Below are 15,223 nucleotides of genomic sequence, written 5' to 3' on the forward strand. Positions count from 1 at the left end.
AGAGGACTGTGGAAATGAAACAGAAAATTATGTGAGAACTGAGCTCTGAACTCAGCTTCTTGTCTAACAGACTGACCAACCTTCCTTTCTTGTTCAAAAAGTAAAGCAATGAAGGCTTCTAGCTGCTTACTGTAAACAGCATATATGCTGTTTTCCATATATTTGCATTTTGAATCTGAAACTCAAGGAAATGGAACAGGGAAAAAAGCAATGTTTTCAGGCACAAGAAAACATGTCAACAAGCTGAAAAGGAATGTCAGCTGACTGGGGAGCGGAGACAGCACAGCTGGAGTTATTTTCTAAATTAACTAGTGTTAGGCACCGCAAAGATGTTTTTTTCTGAAAGTAGCATTAAGTATTTTGCTTTTTCAGCACAGATTTTTTTTTTTTTTACCCATAATAAAGAGCCTGCAGAGTATTGTTGTGTGTTACTTGGGGCTAAAACATTTGCATTAAGTCAATGAATGTTTTGTCATGGGCTTTGTGAGAGCTAAACAAATTGCTGATTCCACAGCTTAATGACTACAGCCCATTTCCACATCCATTCCACTCTTTTCCATACCCAAAAGCCTGGCTGCAAGTCAGAAAATGAATCTCTTCTTGTTTATCCTTCCCTTGTCTCACTGTGGTATGTGCTGTCGAAACAGGTGCTATAAAAATATACAAAGGATGGTCTCATTAGGATAGTCCTGCTCTGCTTTTCCTGATTGTTAAGATGATGGTGGAAGGCATTAAGGAATAGAGCTCCTTTGTCTTCCACAATAGTAGCCATCTCTGTGTAGCTACATCCACAAAAGGATTTTGGCCTGTTGGGATCCAAGGCCCTCAATTATATACATAGGTTCCATATATTCATATGTCTGACCTGAACTCCTAAAACCCACCAAAATTTTTATGAAAATTGTGAGACATCCCAAGGAAAATTTCAGCACACCTTCTGGATCCATGGAGAAGTTCTTCCACTTCTGGAAGTCATAAGTATGTGCTGGAGCAGTTATGGTGCCTTTTTCCCCAAAAATAAGGGGTTTTACCTGTAAAGAGGGAAGTTCTTGATTTAAACTTTTCTTTTTGGAACTTTGATATTAGTTGCCTCAGAGACAAGAGTCTTACCTTTTTCTTTTTTTTTTTTTTAATTTGCTGGCTCTGTTAAAATAGACTAGATGTAAGTGTGCTTAAAATCTGTTCCTTTTGGAAAAATGAAGAAGACTTTTTAATACTCTGGAGTGTTAGAAAGAGGTAGTCTAATATAGGATACACAGTACTCCAGATTTTGAGATCACCACCTTGCTATGGATGGAATGCCATTTAATTTGGTAGTTTGCTCCACTCACTGTCAAAGTCAGACAACTCCTTGATGTAAACTAAATATGTATTTTCTGTAACCTTGATATTAACACAGTTACCAAATATAGAAACAAATAGGTTATGGGGGATCACCACCTCTTTTTAATTTCCTGAGTTTGGACACTGCTCACAATTCAAGTGATCTGGATCTGGAGACAAACCTCTCTTTTTATATTCACATGGTTTTTTTTCAGATTGCATTGCATCTTCTCTGCAAGATTTCTCATCATTTATAACTTGATGATAATGTTACATTGCACTTAGAAAATGCTAGTGCCCCTTGGGTATGGCTATCTGGAGCCATCTCCTGTTCAGACAGCAAACAGACTATGTTAATGACCATCCTTCTTAACTAATACTTGGGGGGGTTTATTGATTTGAAGTTGTTACATTCTGAGTTTCCAGGTGGGACCCAAACTTTAGTGCATAGTCTTTTGTGTATGAAATCCGTAATTCAGGTGAAATTGTATCCTGGTTAACAAACTTCATACCAGCTTTGTATGTATAGATTAATATTGCAAATAAATATGGTTTTAAAACACAGAAAATCTGTTTTTCTATTCTTCTGATTTAATAAAAAGAGCACTAAAAATCTAATTTGGACAAAAAATATTTTTTCAAGATACCAAATTTCTCCATTAGTATTAATATGAAGTTATGGTGTTTGAAGAATTTAGTTTGTGAATTTAAATTTACTACTGTCATGTGTTACTTATGGGAGAAAATTATTTGGTCTGATGGAGATATCTCAGGTGATCCATTAATTTATTGTATTTGATAGCCAATAGAAAGTGTGCAGTGTTTGATTAACAGGCAAGGGCTATTACAAAATAAATGATAAGAGCTTTTTTATGCCCTTGACCAGAGTGAACGAATACTTCAGAAATCTGAGCTAAGGAAATGCTTATTAATACAAAGGGACAGCTAGATCAGATGTAGATGTTGTCGTGACATTGTGATGAAATGCAGAAAATGCACAAGCCACATATTTTCACAAAGGTGAGGGGGAAAATTACTAGAAAGCAAATAGGATGGGCTCACAAAAAAGATACCTTAGGACAGGTGACATATTTCCTAGGATTATTGCCTGGGGTTCAGACACAAAGACACAGTTGCCACAACTGTACTTTCTCTGAGTTATAGATCAGGAAATCTGAATTAATTTAAAAGCTGACTTCAGCAGTATATTAGAGTTCCATTCCACCATACATCAACTCGGTCTCTAAGTAGAGGGAACGGTTTAAAAAACTGGAATATTTTCATGACGGATTTGAATTGCTTATATTTAGCAAATAACAATACAGTGGGTGTAATGGCTATGCAAAATCTAAGTATGATGGGTTTAAACCTCTTTCAATCATAAAAAATACAGCAGAAATGTCACATATCTCTAAAACACCATTTTTACTTGAGACTTGCTATTAAACTTTGTATAGCTAGGGACAACACAAATAACATAATACACAGTAATTTCCCTGTTTAAATTATTTATGAACTGTGCTTATAAATTAATACTGAACTTGAATCAACACAATTGGAGTTCAGAAATTTAATTTAATAATTTTGCATGGTTTTGGTTTTTATTCCTTAATTCAAATAACTTTCAAATTTACACTTTCATCTCCCTCCTTGGCTGTGAGAGATAGTCACAACTCCACTAGCATTCACAGGGAGCATATAGTTAATACTTAAATGAAAAATTGCTGTTGAAGGACCAGCTGTAACACCAGCAGTCTTCTAAAAGCACTGGCTGTCTTAGTCTTAATGCAGTGTTATAGATCCATTGCAATACCTGACCAGCATTTGGAAAAGCTTGATGAGATTATGGGGTTCAAGGTGCCCTTAAAGTGTGAGGAAAATGCTGCTCATGGACAATTTCTTGTTTATTTTGCTTGAATAGGCAGATATCTGCTAAAATTTTCATTTAAAAATAAGTAATTTTGAGTATGAGACCATGTATATAGAGTGTAAGATGCCAAATAATTTTTGTTCATAATTAAGTGAACACAGGGCTATATTGGAAACCTGGCATCTCTCCACAGCATCTACTACTAGAAATAATATATGTACAATAAAAATAAAATCACTACTAGTATTTGACCAAAAAAAAAAAAAAATCAAGAATTTAAGAGATCATTAAAAAAACCCCCAACTTTAAAGTTTTCTTGCTATAAATGACATCAATTACATTCCTGTAAGGTGTAGCATGTCCTTATCTCTACCACACTTCAAAAGGAGAGTTTAGTATAAGGGAAGCTGAAATTCAGAATGTCTAACTGAGTCAGTAGGGTGTCATTGTGTATGAAACAAGAAGTGCACCTAGCTGATAGATACAAATGGGGCTCATCAGAGGTCCATGCCTGAAACCAATGCCTGTCTGCCTCCCCAGAGGTGGCAAGAGCAAGTGCCTCTGGAGCCCCTTGTAGCAGATCTGTCAACATCACTGCTAGGATCTAAAATTATCTCTGCAGGATCTCTTTATGGAAAATTGTTGTCATGTGGACTAGTTTAGGGATTTTTCTGTTGTTTTTTGGGGACTGGTTCATTGGATGCCTGAAAGACAATACTCCATGGGGATTGCTACCCAACATATCTGTAGCATCAAGGGAGGCCATATCAAAGCAGCCCAAGCCTTGGGCTCAAAGAGCAGCATCTGAATACTTTACCCTGTTTTTCTGTCCTCTCTTTATATTGCACAGCCTACTTTTGCTCTGCTTTTTAAAGGGAATACTTATTTTAATTTTCTCCTTGATGTTGTGCAAAAATACATGGATCCTTCTAAAGAAGGATTGGGTTGGAAGAAGATCTGTCCTGTTATTTTTGCTAGGCACTAGCTTCCTTGCAGGCAGAGACAAGTAGCAGTAATGATGGTGCAGGATTTTGAGAAGTGAGATCCCATGTCTAGGTTAACTTCTGTTTGGGGGCTGTTGATGAAAGAATCCTAGGCTTCAAACTAACCTGCAAATCACACCCTCATGGAAGTCTGCACTCAGTGTGGAGGGGAAACAGCAAAGAAATTAAAGGCAACAATATTTAGTGTTTACATAGCACCTTGGCAGGGAGGTTAGAAGGTAGCACAGCAGACATTTTGCCCCTCTCAGAAAGCCACCCGTGCATCTGCTCAGCTATATATCTGCTAGGAAATGAAGTGCAGTTAAGGGACTACCGTCATTTTGCAGCTATTCTGCTTTGCTCGTACATTTATGTGTTGTTAATCTGGAAACAAAGCTGCGATGCTTCAGATGGTGTAATGGGTTTGATAAAGGAAAAACATGATAGATTAAAATACCCTCCTTTCAGGCATAGCAAATTGCCAAAGCACTTGTGTTTAGGCTCAGTGGGACATTTATCTTTGAACTCCGCAGCTGACTCGGCACTGTTGTGGGTTGAGAAGTAAGCAGTTTTGACATTTAGCAGCCCAAGGCTTCTTTTCTCCTTGAGAGACTTGCATGTCAGCTCTGTTAGTTCTTTTCTGCTGCTACTCTTTTGAAGCAGATGGTTAAACCTCACCTCAGCTGGGTGGTTGAGACCTTTGCAGCATTTAGCAAGGCTAACCAATTGAATTATAACTGATTGTGCCTGTGGGTATCGAGTAGCATATGATTTATGATTATGGTGCTTTAAATATAGTCTGTGGAAGGTACCAGAGCACAGCACTGAGTATATTTTGAAAATCCAGAGAAAAAAACATTGACTCACAGAAACCCAAACACAGTAGTTCAGAAAAGGGTCCCTTCCATTACAGCTTCTTCATAGCCATTTTGTCTATTGTAGATGTCCTCCTGCATATATTTAATCTTCATTATGTCCTGAAATTATTTAAACATATGATTAGCAGAGAATGTAGCTTTTTGCTGTTATATGTGCACTTTAGGAGAGGCAGATTTCAAAGCTGAAGTCTGTATAGATGCTGAAGTGATAAGCCAGAAATAGCAGAGTACATTCAATGAGGTTATTGCATCGGCACCTCAGCAAGCACTGCTGCTCAGTTAGGCATAAAGCCTGAGGGTAAAGTAAAGACCATTGTGGAATCAGCAGTTCTATTTTTAGACAGCTCTTTTCCAAACCTCATCCTCTTGCAACACAATATTTGCTAAATTGGAAATAATACATCCCAAACAATCTGAATAACTAGAGATCATGACTATTCAGGCTGCAATTTAACAGCAATATATATGCATCTTTCTTAAAACGACATTCCTTAAAATGAAATGAAAATGTGTTTATTCATAATGAATGTCACCAGATAAATGCCTAGCAAGGGATATCTTATCTTCAGCTGTTTAGTAATGCTGCCTAATTATGTCCCTGCTGAAACTGGAAAATGTTGTAGAGAAAAGATGAGCATTTGCTGCAAGGTACTGTTGTGAATACAATAAAAAAGCTTCTAGTCTCTCAATAAAGACTGTTTAGTAATATACAAAATCTAATCTGAGGTGTACCTTGCAAATGACATTTTTAGTTGCACGATCTACATTTCCTCTGCATTGGCAAAAGACAGATGAGGTCTGCAACTTTACGAGAATTTAGTGAATGTTTCACTGAAAATAACATAGAGGACAAGTGTAGCCATTTTTAGCTCACAAACCATCAGTGAATGTGTTGAAATGTGTGTTCAGTTTTTGTGAACACTGATAAAATGTGCTTGTTAGATAGTAAGCTGCTCAGGAGGGGAGCACGCTGTACGTGCTCACATGGCATGTGATGGGCATTATCAGGACATAAAACTTTGTCTGCAATCCAGTACTTACTATGTGCTGTTCATCAGGGTTCCCTACTGGCACCATAGGTTTAATCACATATGTTATCTGCATATTGCCCTCATTTCCTGCTGGGATAAGCTTTGGGAACATAAAGTTCTTTAACTGTATTTTCTTTAACTGAAGTCTGCTGTCAATTTAGATTTATTAATGAATATCTGCTCACATTAACATTTGTGAGCAAGCTACAAGTAAATGTAAAGAAAACTGCATGGTTTGCAGGTGTAAGAAAAGCAAACTCAGTGAAATGTCCCCAGCATTTTCAGCAATACCTCCCTTTATTTCCTACATGTATTCTGCTTTGACAACCTGCTCATACATGTTTTGGTATTTTTGAGGGTAAAGAAAGCAGGCAAATGCACATACCTTGCTTAGCATGCTATTCACATTATCTGAACACATATATATGTATCATCTGGGGACACTTATATTTTTTTTCTTGGAACAGAAAGCAGAATAAGGTCTCAAAAGTTATAATGTAACACAAGCAGGGCAGAGGAGAGACTAGAAAGGTAGTCTTTCCTCCCAGCTATCCCCCTAAATATCTCTCCGTCCATCTGACCAGACAAAAACTCCTTCCTGACCACAGCATAGCCCCCACTTTAACACTGACTGAATGAAGAACGTGCTCCACCAGGCAACCAATTTTTTGCTGCTTGAAGAAACATCGGTGCTTTCAGGCAAAACCTCATCTTTAGTTATGTTCTGCCACCAATGCTTTGCAGCAGTAACTGGCCTGAGATGCATGTGAAGACCTGGAGTCCTCATAAGAGTGACAAAATTTCAGACTTTGGGTTTGATTTTCCAGGAATATTAGCAAAAACTCAAATAAAAGTATTCCTAAAGAGTGCACTACAACATCTTGCTAGCTGTGCTAAAGCTTAAATCACATTGTATAAACAAAACTCAGCTATTTATAGTGATCAAAAAAAAAATCTTGTGGTTGCATCTAACCAAATGTTTTCTTTGAAAGGCAAACAGTTTGGCTGTTAAAGGACATGAGCAGAGTCTGTTTAAATGAAAAAGAACATACTTGCTTATATTTCTAGAGTGCTAAACAGCCTTTCCTGGGAAGTGTGAAGTGCCACTTGAGAACCGAGATGCTGAACTGTTCTTAATATTCCTCCAAGTTGTTGCTTTCAGAACAATGTTACAAACATTATTTCATTTGTAAGGGATCATTTTAAAAATGTAAAGTTATGAGGCATCCCTACATCAGCATTTTAGAGAAGGTGAAACAGCATTTAAAGTTGAGATTTGTTTGAATTTTCACCAGTTAGGGACATACAAGACTTCAGACATCATTTTGTAACATCTGACAGTGACACACCTTATAATAGAATCAAAGAATATCCTGAATTTAAAAACATATTTTTAAAGCTCAGAATTGTGCAAGTTACAATGTTTTGGGTTTTTTATTATCAGTATAATGAATTGCACAGGTACACACATAAGGTTCATTGAGACATGGAATTTTTTTATTCCTTTCATTTCATCAAGTCCTGATCACTTTCAAAGGACAAACAGCACCACAGTAAAATAATTTTTCATTTCCTTAAGGAGGTTAAATCGTCGTTGCCACTTGTTGGCATTTCTGATTTGGGACTTTTTGCCTTTTTACTTAATTTAACAAACGTGGATCTAGTGCAAGCTTCCACAGTATCATGTTTTAGCCTCAGCTGGCAACTAAGCCCCCACAGCTGATTACAGACCCTCCCTGGCCCACTGTGGGATGAGGGAGAGAATGAGAAAAGAAAGAAAATCCAAAATTGGGCAGAATTTGAATCTATATCAACCTTGGGAATGAAGAAGGAGCGAGGATGTCCTGCTATGATCTGCTGTTCTTAGCCTTTTGTAAATCAAAATTTGACTCATTCCAGCCCTCTTTCACTGAGCTGTGGTTTTGGCAGTGGGAATAGATCAGCCAACTCCATGGAAAGTAAAGTAGGGTGGCCGTGAAACTAACAGATGTTCAGAAAGAATAATGGACAATGGTTGATACCTCACCTGGTGTTAGATGAGAATCCACAATGAAAAAAAAAAAAAAAAAACAAAACAAATAATAACCAACTCTTTTCATTTCATCAGGAAGAGAAGTATGTCTCAAGTTAATTAGGAAAATTATTCTTATAAGCAGAATTTGACCACTGAAACTTAAACAAGACTAATTTTATATTATTTAAACCCCTTAGAAAATGACTCCTGCTGCCTGTTCTTTCCTACATCAGTACAGTGTACAAGAAAGAAATAACACTTTTTATTAATTGCAAGGAATTCTGCAATCAGGCAGTGCATTATGTAGTAGTCACAACGTTAAGTACTAAAGAACATAATATCTTGTGGCTTCCATAAATCTTCTAGACATTTGCAGATTGGGGTTTTTTTTCCCTCAGTTCCTGAAATACCTTTGAAACTTTGAAACTTTCGATTCAATTAAGCTTTTTTTTTTTTTTTAGTTTCTTCTAGAACATTTTCTTTTTCTTTATTTAGTGGGACAGCTTAATGCTGTTTGCTATTCCTGCCCAGATCGTTGGTTTGACAAAGCAGAGTTGATTTAGTGCAAGTTATAGGGCTTGTCTGGACTCTGTAAAGTCTTGCAGAACATACTCTTCAAGATATCAAAGTATCTATTTTAGTGAGAGAACTGGGTAATAGAAATGTTTGCCTGTTAATTGAAACTCACATTTCTCATTTAAAGAATGTGAAAATATAGATAGGAACATCCTCAAGAAGTGCATCAATTATGTTAGAGAAGATACAAATTTCATCCCTTTAAAGCATTTCATAGTTTGAATCTGATTGGCATCTAAGTAATGCTAGGCATAGACCCAAAAGAAAAATACAGAACCAGAAATATGCTATTCTTGATACTTAGAAAGAAAACAACAGGATTATTCAGACATGAAGCTTATCTGGGGTACAGCACTGTTCACTGCAGGAATCTAGAGGTGGTCTCTTCCTCAGTCTCATGGGAAAGACAGATTTATGTTTGGCTATAGTAGTCCTCTTTTGCATCACCTGACTCTGTTATTTGAATAAAAATCACAGATGACCAAGTCAAGAGGAACTATGAGATCTCGTTTTCATGAATGTTGTTTTCCAGCATAGAAACTTGCCAATTTTTTCAGAGACACAACAGCATCACCTCAAGAATCCATTTTGGTAATTAGCTATTCAAACCACGAAAAGGTTTTTGTGTCTAGACTAAATATTTCTTGCCACTTGAATCCAGTGCTTATTTATTTTATTTGAAGTTTATTCCTCTTCTTTTTACAGCTGCTTTTTATTTTATTGATAACTTGCCTTGCTAATAGAGCTGTGGCAGACAAGGGAGGTACTGTAAGGTATTCTCCACACAGAAGCAGATGACTGAGGAAGAAAGGACAAGCAGAATACAAGAGGCAGCTCTTGAGATACACATAGCTGGTTCGTATATTCATACCTCTTCCACATACAAGTGGCCTGTGCCAGCACATGACAGCTGCTTCCAGCAGGGTTATCTGGAGGGTGAGGAGAGGAGCAGGAAGATTATACCTTGTAACCTGCTTGAAGGCATCCAGCCTCTTCTCCTTGACTTTGGTGCATGTGAACAAGCAACATAAACAGGATTAGGGTTATGTCTAGATAGAAGGTTTGCCTGGGAATGCCAGGGAACATGAGCTGCAGCGACTGCTGGGCTTCCAGAAGTTTTCTTCCTGACTCTTATATCTGATTCTGCAGGGGGAAAGGCAAACCTGACATGATTTGTTTGGGAAAAACTAATGTCTCTCAATTAGGGATACAGTAACACTGAATGGAAGGGGAGCTGAGCTATATTGTGGGCAAGTTTGCTAACCCATCTAAAAGGTCCTAAAACTTGATGGATTTGAATAATTTCTCTAGAAATAAATCCAATATTATAATTATAATCCTGTTTAATATATAAAATTCCAGGGTATTACTTTGGAAGTAAAGTATATGTAGCATTCACTATTGTGGATATGAAAGGTCTCAGCAGCTCCTGTTATTTTAGGATCTAGACAGATTAGTCAATCTAGGCTTATGGCTAGTTCCTTTAGGATTTGAAGTAATATTATTTCTGGATGTGCCCAGGGTATTTTGCCTGGATTCTAACGTATGCAATATTAGGTTTCTAATGGTGGTGTGATTGCAAGAGTTAGAATTTGGTTGGGATTCTGAAATGTAGAGAGTTCTGAGATATAATAAATTCTGAGTTTAGAAATGTTCACTAACTAAAGTAAACTTTAGGGCTTGTACGTGAAAGGTAATATCGTAAGTGACTTTCCATCACTTCCATTATATTGTACCAGAGTTAAATTGGGAGTTTGGGATAAAGAAGGCAAAGATATTAAGATTAATTTTCATAAAGTGGTTTAAAAACCTGTCAGGGCTAAATTTAGGACAGTATTATTTGGGCTTTTGAGATTTTTGGTTTGTTTATAGTTTTGTGGGGTTTGGTTTTGGTTTTTTTTGGTTTTGTTTTTTTTGAGCCACCCTTCAGTCTGTGGCATGAGGTAAGATTGGCTGTAAGAAAAATCTGCTGTCATTTTGGAACCACTGCTTTTGAGGAATTAAGTGGATGGTCCATATGAATTATTTCAGGTGGGACTCAGTATGAAATTAAAATGCCTAATTTATACATTTAAGTATATGTAACTGCTTGTGGTTAAGACACCTATAATATTTTTGTAGTCAGCAGAGATCCAGTTAATAAATTATTCATCTGCAACTTAATTCATAGAGGATAGTTAAAGAAGTTATTTCAATTCTCAGGAACAAGTGACTGCTTGGTTCATTCAGGTTTAGGATTTGCTTTTGGTATGTCTAGGGATGTGATACAGTCACGCAGTAACTAATACAATTTCACCTTGTTCCCTTAGTTCAGAATTGAGGTACTGCTTTTCTTGCACTTTGTAAAAGAATTTTTTCTTGCACTTTGTAAAACCTATAACCTATTAAGATTATTAAGAGAAGATTCAGCATGTTGATCAGGCAACTAATGCAAATAGTACTAGAATTAGATTAGCAATATTTTTCAAATCACGGGCTGACTACTGTTCAGCTTTCCCTAAATGTATAGCAACCAACAATTTAAACTGCAATAATGATAATAGTAGTAGTAGTAATAATAATAATAATTTATTCTTTTTAATTTTAGCATCAGTGCTTTATCAATAGGCTTCCCTCTTTCTTCCTTCTTCATCCCACTTAGAAAACTTTAGGAACAAAGCTGAATAATTTTAATGACATCTACCTTGTCTTATTATTCCAGCCAGACCATGCTTTCTGCCAAGTCATTCATACAATAGATATCTGACTGGTTTCATACCTCTGCATAAGGGGAAATTGTAATAACCTGAAAATGGTTTTGTAACAAACGTCACAGAATGAGTTACTCATACATTAATGACTCAATCTTCGCATTTAACATTATTACTTGTTAAAGAATGGATAGCTTCTGGACAGGTTTTTTAATCTCTCAGGAACTGATGTCTGAGCTACATTATAATCTCACACTGAATTTTATGAAATTGCAACTGAGTTCAGAAGACTGAAGATCAGAACTCACTTTTCCATAGTATTTTGAAAATTGCCAATCTTGTAATTACAAACTTTTGAACACAAAAACAAAAGGTAGCATTTACAGATAACCTCACTGTATCACTGAAAAGTGAAGTTCTAAAAGCTTTTCTTTTAAGTTCAACTAACCCTCTAAATTATGCCTCAAGAAAAGTACATTTGCAAACCCTTAAAGACAGAATAACATCATCATAAATACAATAATACATGATCAGAGAGTGCTCTTTCTCATAACCTTAATATCTGTTAGTGAAGAGCCTGTTGCATGGTTTTGATCTTGGGAGAAGCAGAATAACATTAATTTGCCCTCGTATTGAAAGGATTGCAATCATGAAAGCATTATCAATTCATCATTTGTCAGTGTAAAACCTGACCCTTCCCTGAGCTTTTTTTGGGAAGATGTTTTTGGTGCTGTGGCACTGCTTTCAGTGTCACAGCCGAGGCCCAGCTGAAGTTCCAAACCTGCAGCTCTACATTTAAACATGCAGTCAACATTGAGACACCCTTTCATAGGTCAGTCTTTCCACCTGCATAGTTATGCTCCTTAGATGAGCTTTTGTACAGACTGGAAATTTATTTCCTCATAACAAAGCGTCAATATACTTCAATTTGAAATACTCGTTAGGATTAAGGTTATGATGGAATTATGATGAAAACACAGATTGCTAAAAGGTAAATCATGTGACAATCATGTGCAACGTCATGTTCTTGTCCTGGGTCACTGTGACAAATACCTCCTGCAGTGGATGTTGGTAAGATGAGAGGTAGAAAGAGCTTAGTTCCAAATGCAGGTGAAGCAGGAGTTTCTCTCTGTGGGTAGTGGCTACTGTGACTCTCATCCTCTCAACAGCTTCATGCAGCTCATGAGCAGGGGTGGGTAACATACACAGACAGCATCAACACTCATTTGGTGAGGAGTACAAAAATAGTTTCAGGAACACTGAACCAAAGGTCTGTTTTCCAGTCTTCACACATCAAACCATCATCTCTGCTTAGAAAAGATGCAATGTTGTGAAAATACACGCATGTGGTAGATTTTTGCATGCATCAAGACTTCCCAAATCTTTAGAGAGCTCAACTCTGAGGTAATACTTGGAACTTTCTGGGGAGAGCATGCTAGCCTGAAATCATCAACCCCAACTAAATATGCCTTAAAAGATTAATTGCCCCAAATTGCAACAAAACATGATGTAGGCACTGCAGTCACCTACTATGCAAAAAGAAATGCAAGACAAATTTGAGACAACACTGATATAAAAGACTGTGTGACTAAACTAAAGCTTTTAAAACCAGCTGTATTTAATTCTATCCAGCAGCAACCATAAAACTGCTTGCTTGTTGTATTTCTCTTAATAAGCATATCCTTTAATGTCATCTTTTGCTTCTATTGTTAGCTCACATATTAAATGAGGATTAGGAAGAAAACTATGATGTTTCATAGCACTACTGACCGTGTACTCTTCTCTAGTTCATTTATTCATGCCTGCATATAAAAGAGAGCAAAACAACAGACAAGAAGGTATTAACCATACAAAAAAAAAGTACTCAATTGGTATCTGTTCAAATGTTTTTAAAGAACATTTACATGCATGACAATTTGATGACTCTCCTTAAAATAAAGTGAATTTTATGTTTACAGAAGTCAAAGACATTCTTTGAAACACTTGAACTCATTCTTTGAAGCCTTTGAACTCAGATCTAGAGAAAGTAACCTGTGAGGTTCTGTAGGCCTATTGGTCCTGGGAGACCTGCTCTCTAATCTTTTATTTCTGAATTTACACTGTGTAGAAATCATGACTCATGCCAGGTGGTTTTACTTTGGAAGTTGCATAGGCGCTGGAACAATACCAGCACCTTGCAAGTTTAAAATTTGAAATATAATTTATTGAAGAGAGCGAAAAGCGTATCTAAACTTGTGACATGCAGATCATCATGCAGGTTCAAAGTGATTGGCCATTAAGTTTGCTGATATTTTGGCATAAATAAGTGAATTTTCATGGAGCATTTTTCTGCGAGTGCACACATTTCTTAGAGCAGTTCCAGTTGCTCTCAGAAATCTGTATCAACTGCTTTCAGACAATTTATATGTATATATATATCCCTCTTTCTCTGAGGCAGGTCCATGGACTTCTTGTACTACAGGAAGGAATGACCTTTCTTACTGCCCTTGCAGAATGATAACAAAAATTTCTAGGAAAGGTTTGCTAGGACATATGGAAAGAGTTCTTTTTATATATTCATCATTAATCATCTTCTCTCTTTGTGTGAAATTTCTTGCTAAGTTCAAAGCAAGTATATATTAAATATATGTCTGTTGCACTTTATTATTTTTTCTGTCTTCTGTAGCAAAGTGCAAGTGAGCAAGATAGGTATCTTTCATTTTAACAATTTTATAATTTCATTTTTTTTTTAGCTTTACAGACTTCTGTCACTCTTTTGATACAACTAGCAAATTGAAGAACTCATGATGATCCTATTCTTAAAAAATTAAGCCAAGCCACTCATGAAAGCTATGAGGCAAAAATACACTTAAATTCAAACATAGGCATCACAGGTACAACTAGTCAAACTGATAAAACCCCAAAGCCACAAGTATCCAAAGGCTTCATTAGAATTGCTGTCTTCCTTCTTTCATTTTTTCTTTTTTCTTTTTTTTTCTTTTTTTTCCTATTTTTCTGGCATCATGGATTAAAAAATTGACTGTGCTAGTGTTCCTGTCAGGGCTGTAACAAGTTTGCAAATCTTTATAGTTATGCTGAATTTACTGTGATGAAATGTTAAACAAATCTCAGCAATACTTCTCATAATGGGGAAAGCTTGAGTAATTTTGAATTCTGCCCTGCAATGTTTCAACTTGTTTTAAAGAGTTTATAATTGAGTTTTGCATTGGGTGAAAATTTGCTTGCATCTGTGGAAATGTAAAACAAAAGTAGCCAACCTTTTTTTTCTACAGTTTTCACTGAATTTAGTTAGAAAATGCTGTCATTTTCTTAATCTAATTTCCAAACAAACTAAGCACAAAACTACCATATTAAAATATTAGTTTGAGGTGCACTGTTACATACCGTACTACCATGGAAATTAATATAGAAGTCTTGAATACAAAGATATTAGGCTTTCTACCTTATATAGTTCAGCATTCTAACAGATTCTGTTGGTCACAATGAATTATTGCAGAAGCCAGTTGACATGACAATGGAAGGAAAATTTGAATTGCATGGCACACATTCAGGAGGTCAGCATTTATCTCTGTGTTGGTCCCTAAACATGTCACAAACAGACGGTTTAAAACTTAGAATATCTTTGTTTGTCTTCTCTCCTTTTCTCCTTTCATTTCCTCTCCATCACTCAGCACAGGAATATGTTTACCTGACCTTTGCCTCTCTTGAAAGAACTTTTTATCCCGCTTCTCACTTAACTCTTTTTCTATACTTAAATTTGGAATTTGCAAAGTTCTCCTCAATGTGGCTGAATGAAGCATTTATGATAAAAATTAAATTCAGAAGGAAAAAGTACTTTCAAATTTTTCAAGGTCTAAT

The sequence above is a fragment of the Onychostruthus taczanowskii genome, unplaced genomic scaffold (genome assembly GCF_017590055.1).
Source record: "Onychostruthus taczanowskii isolate IOZ18803 unplaced genomic scaffold, ASM1759005v1 scaffold59, whole genome shotgun sequence".
NCBI lineage: Eukaryota > Metazoa > Chordata > Aves > Passeriformes > Passeridae > Onychostruthus > Onychostruthus taczanowskii.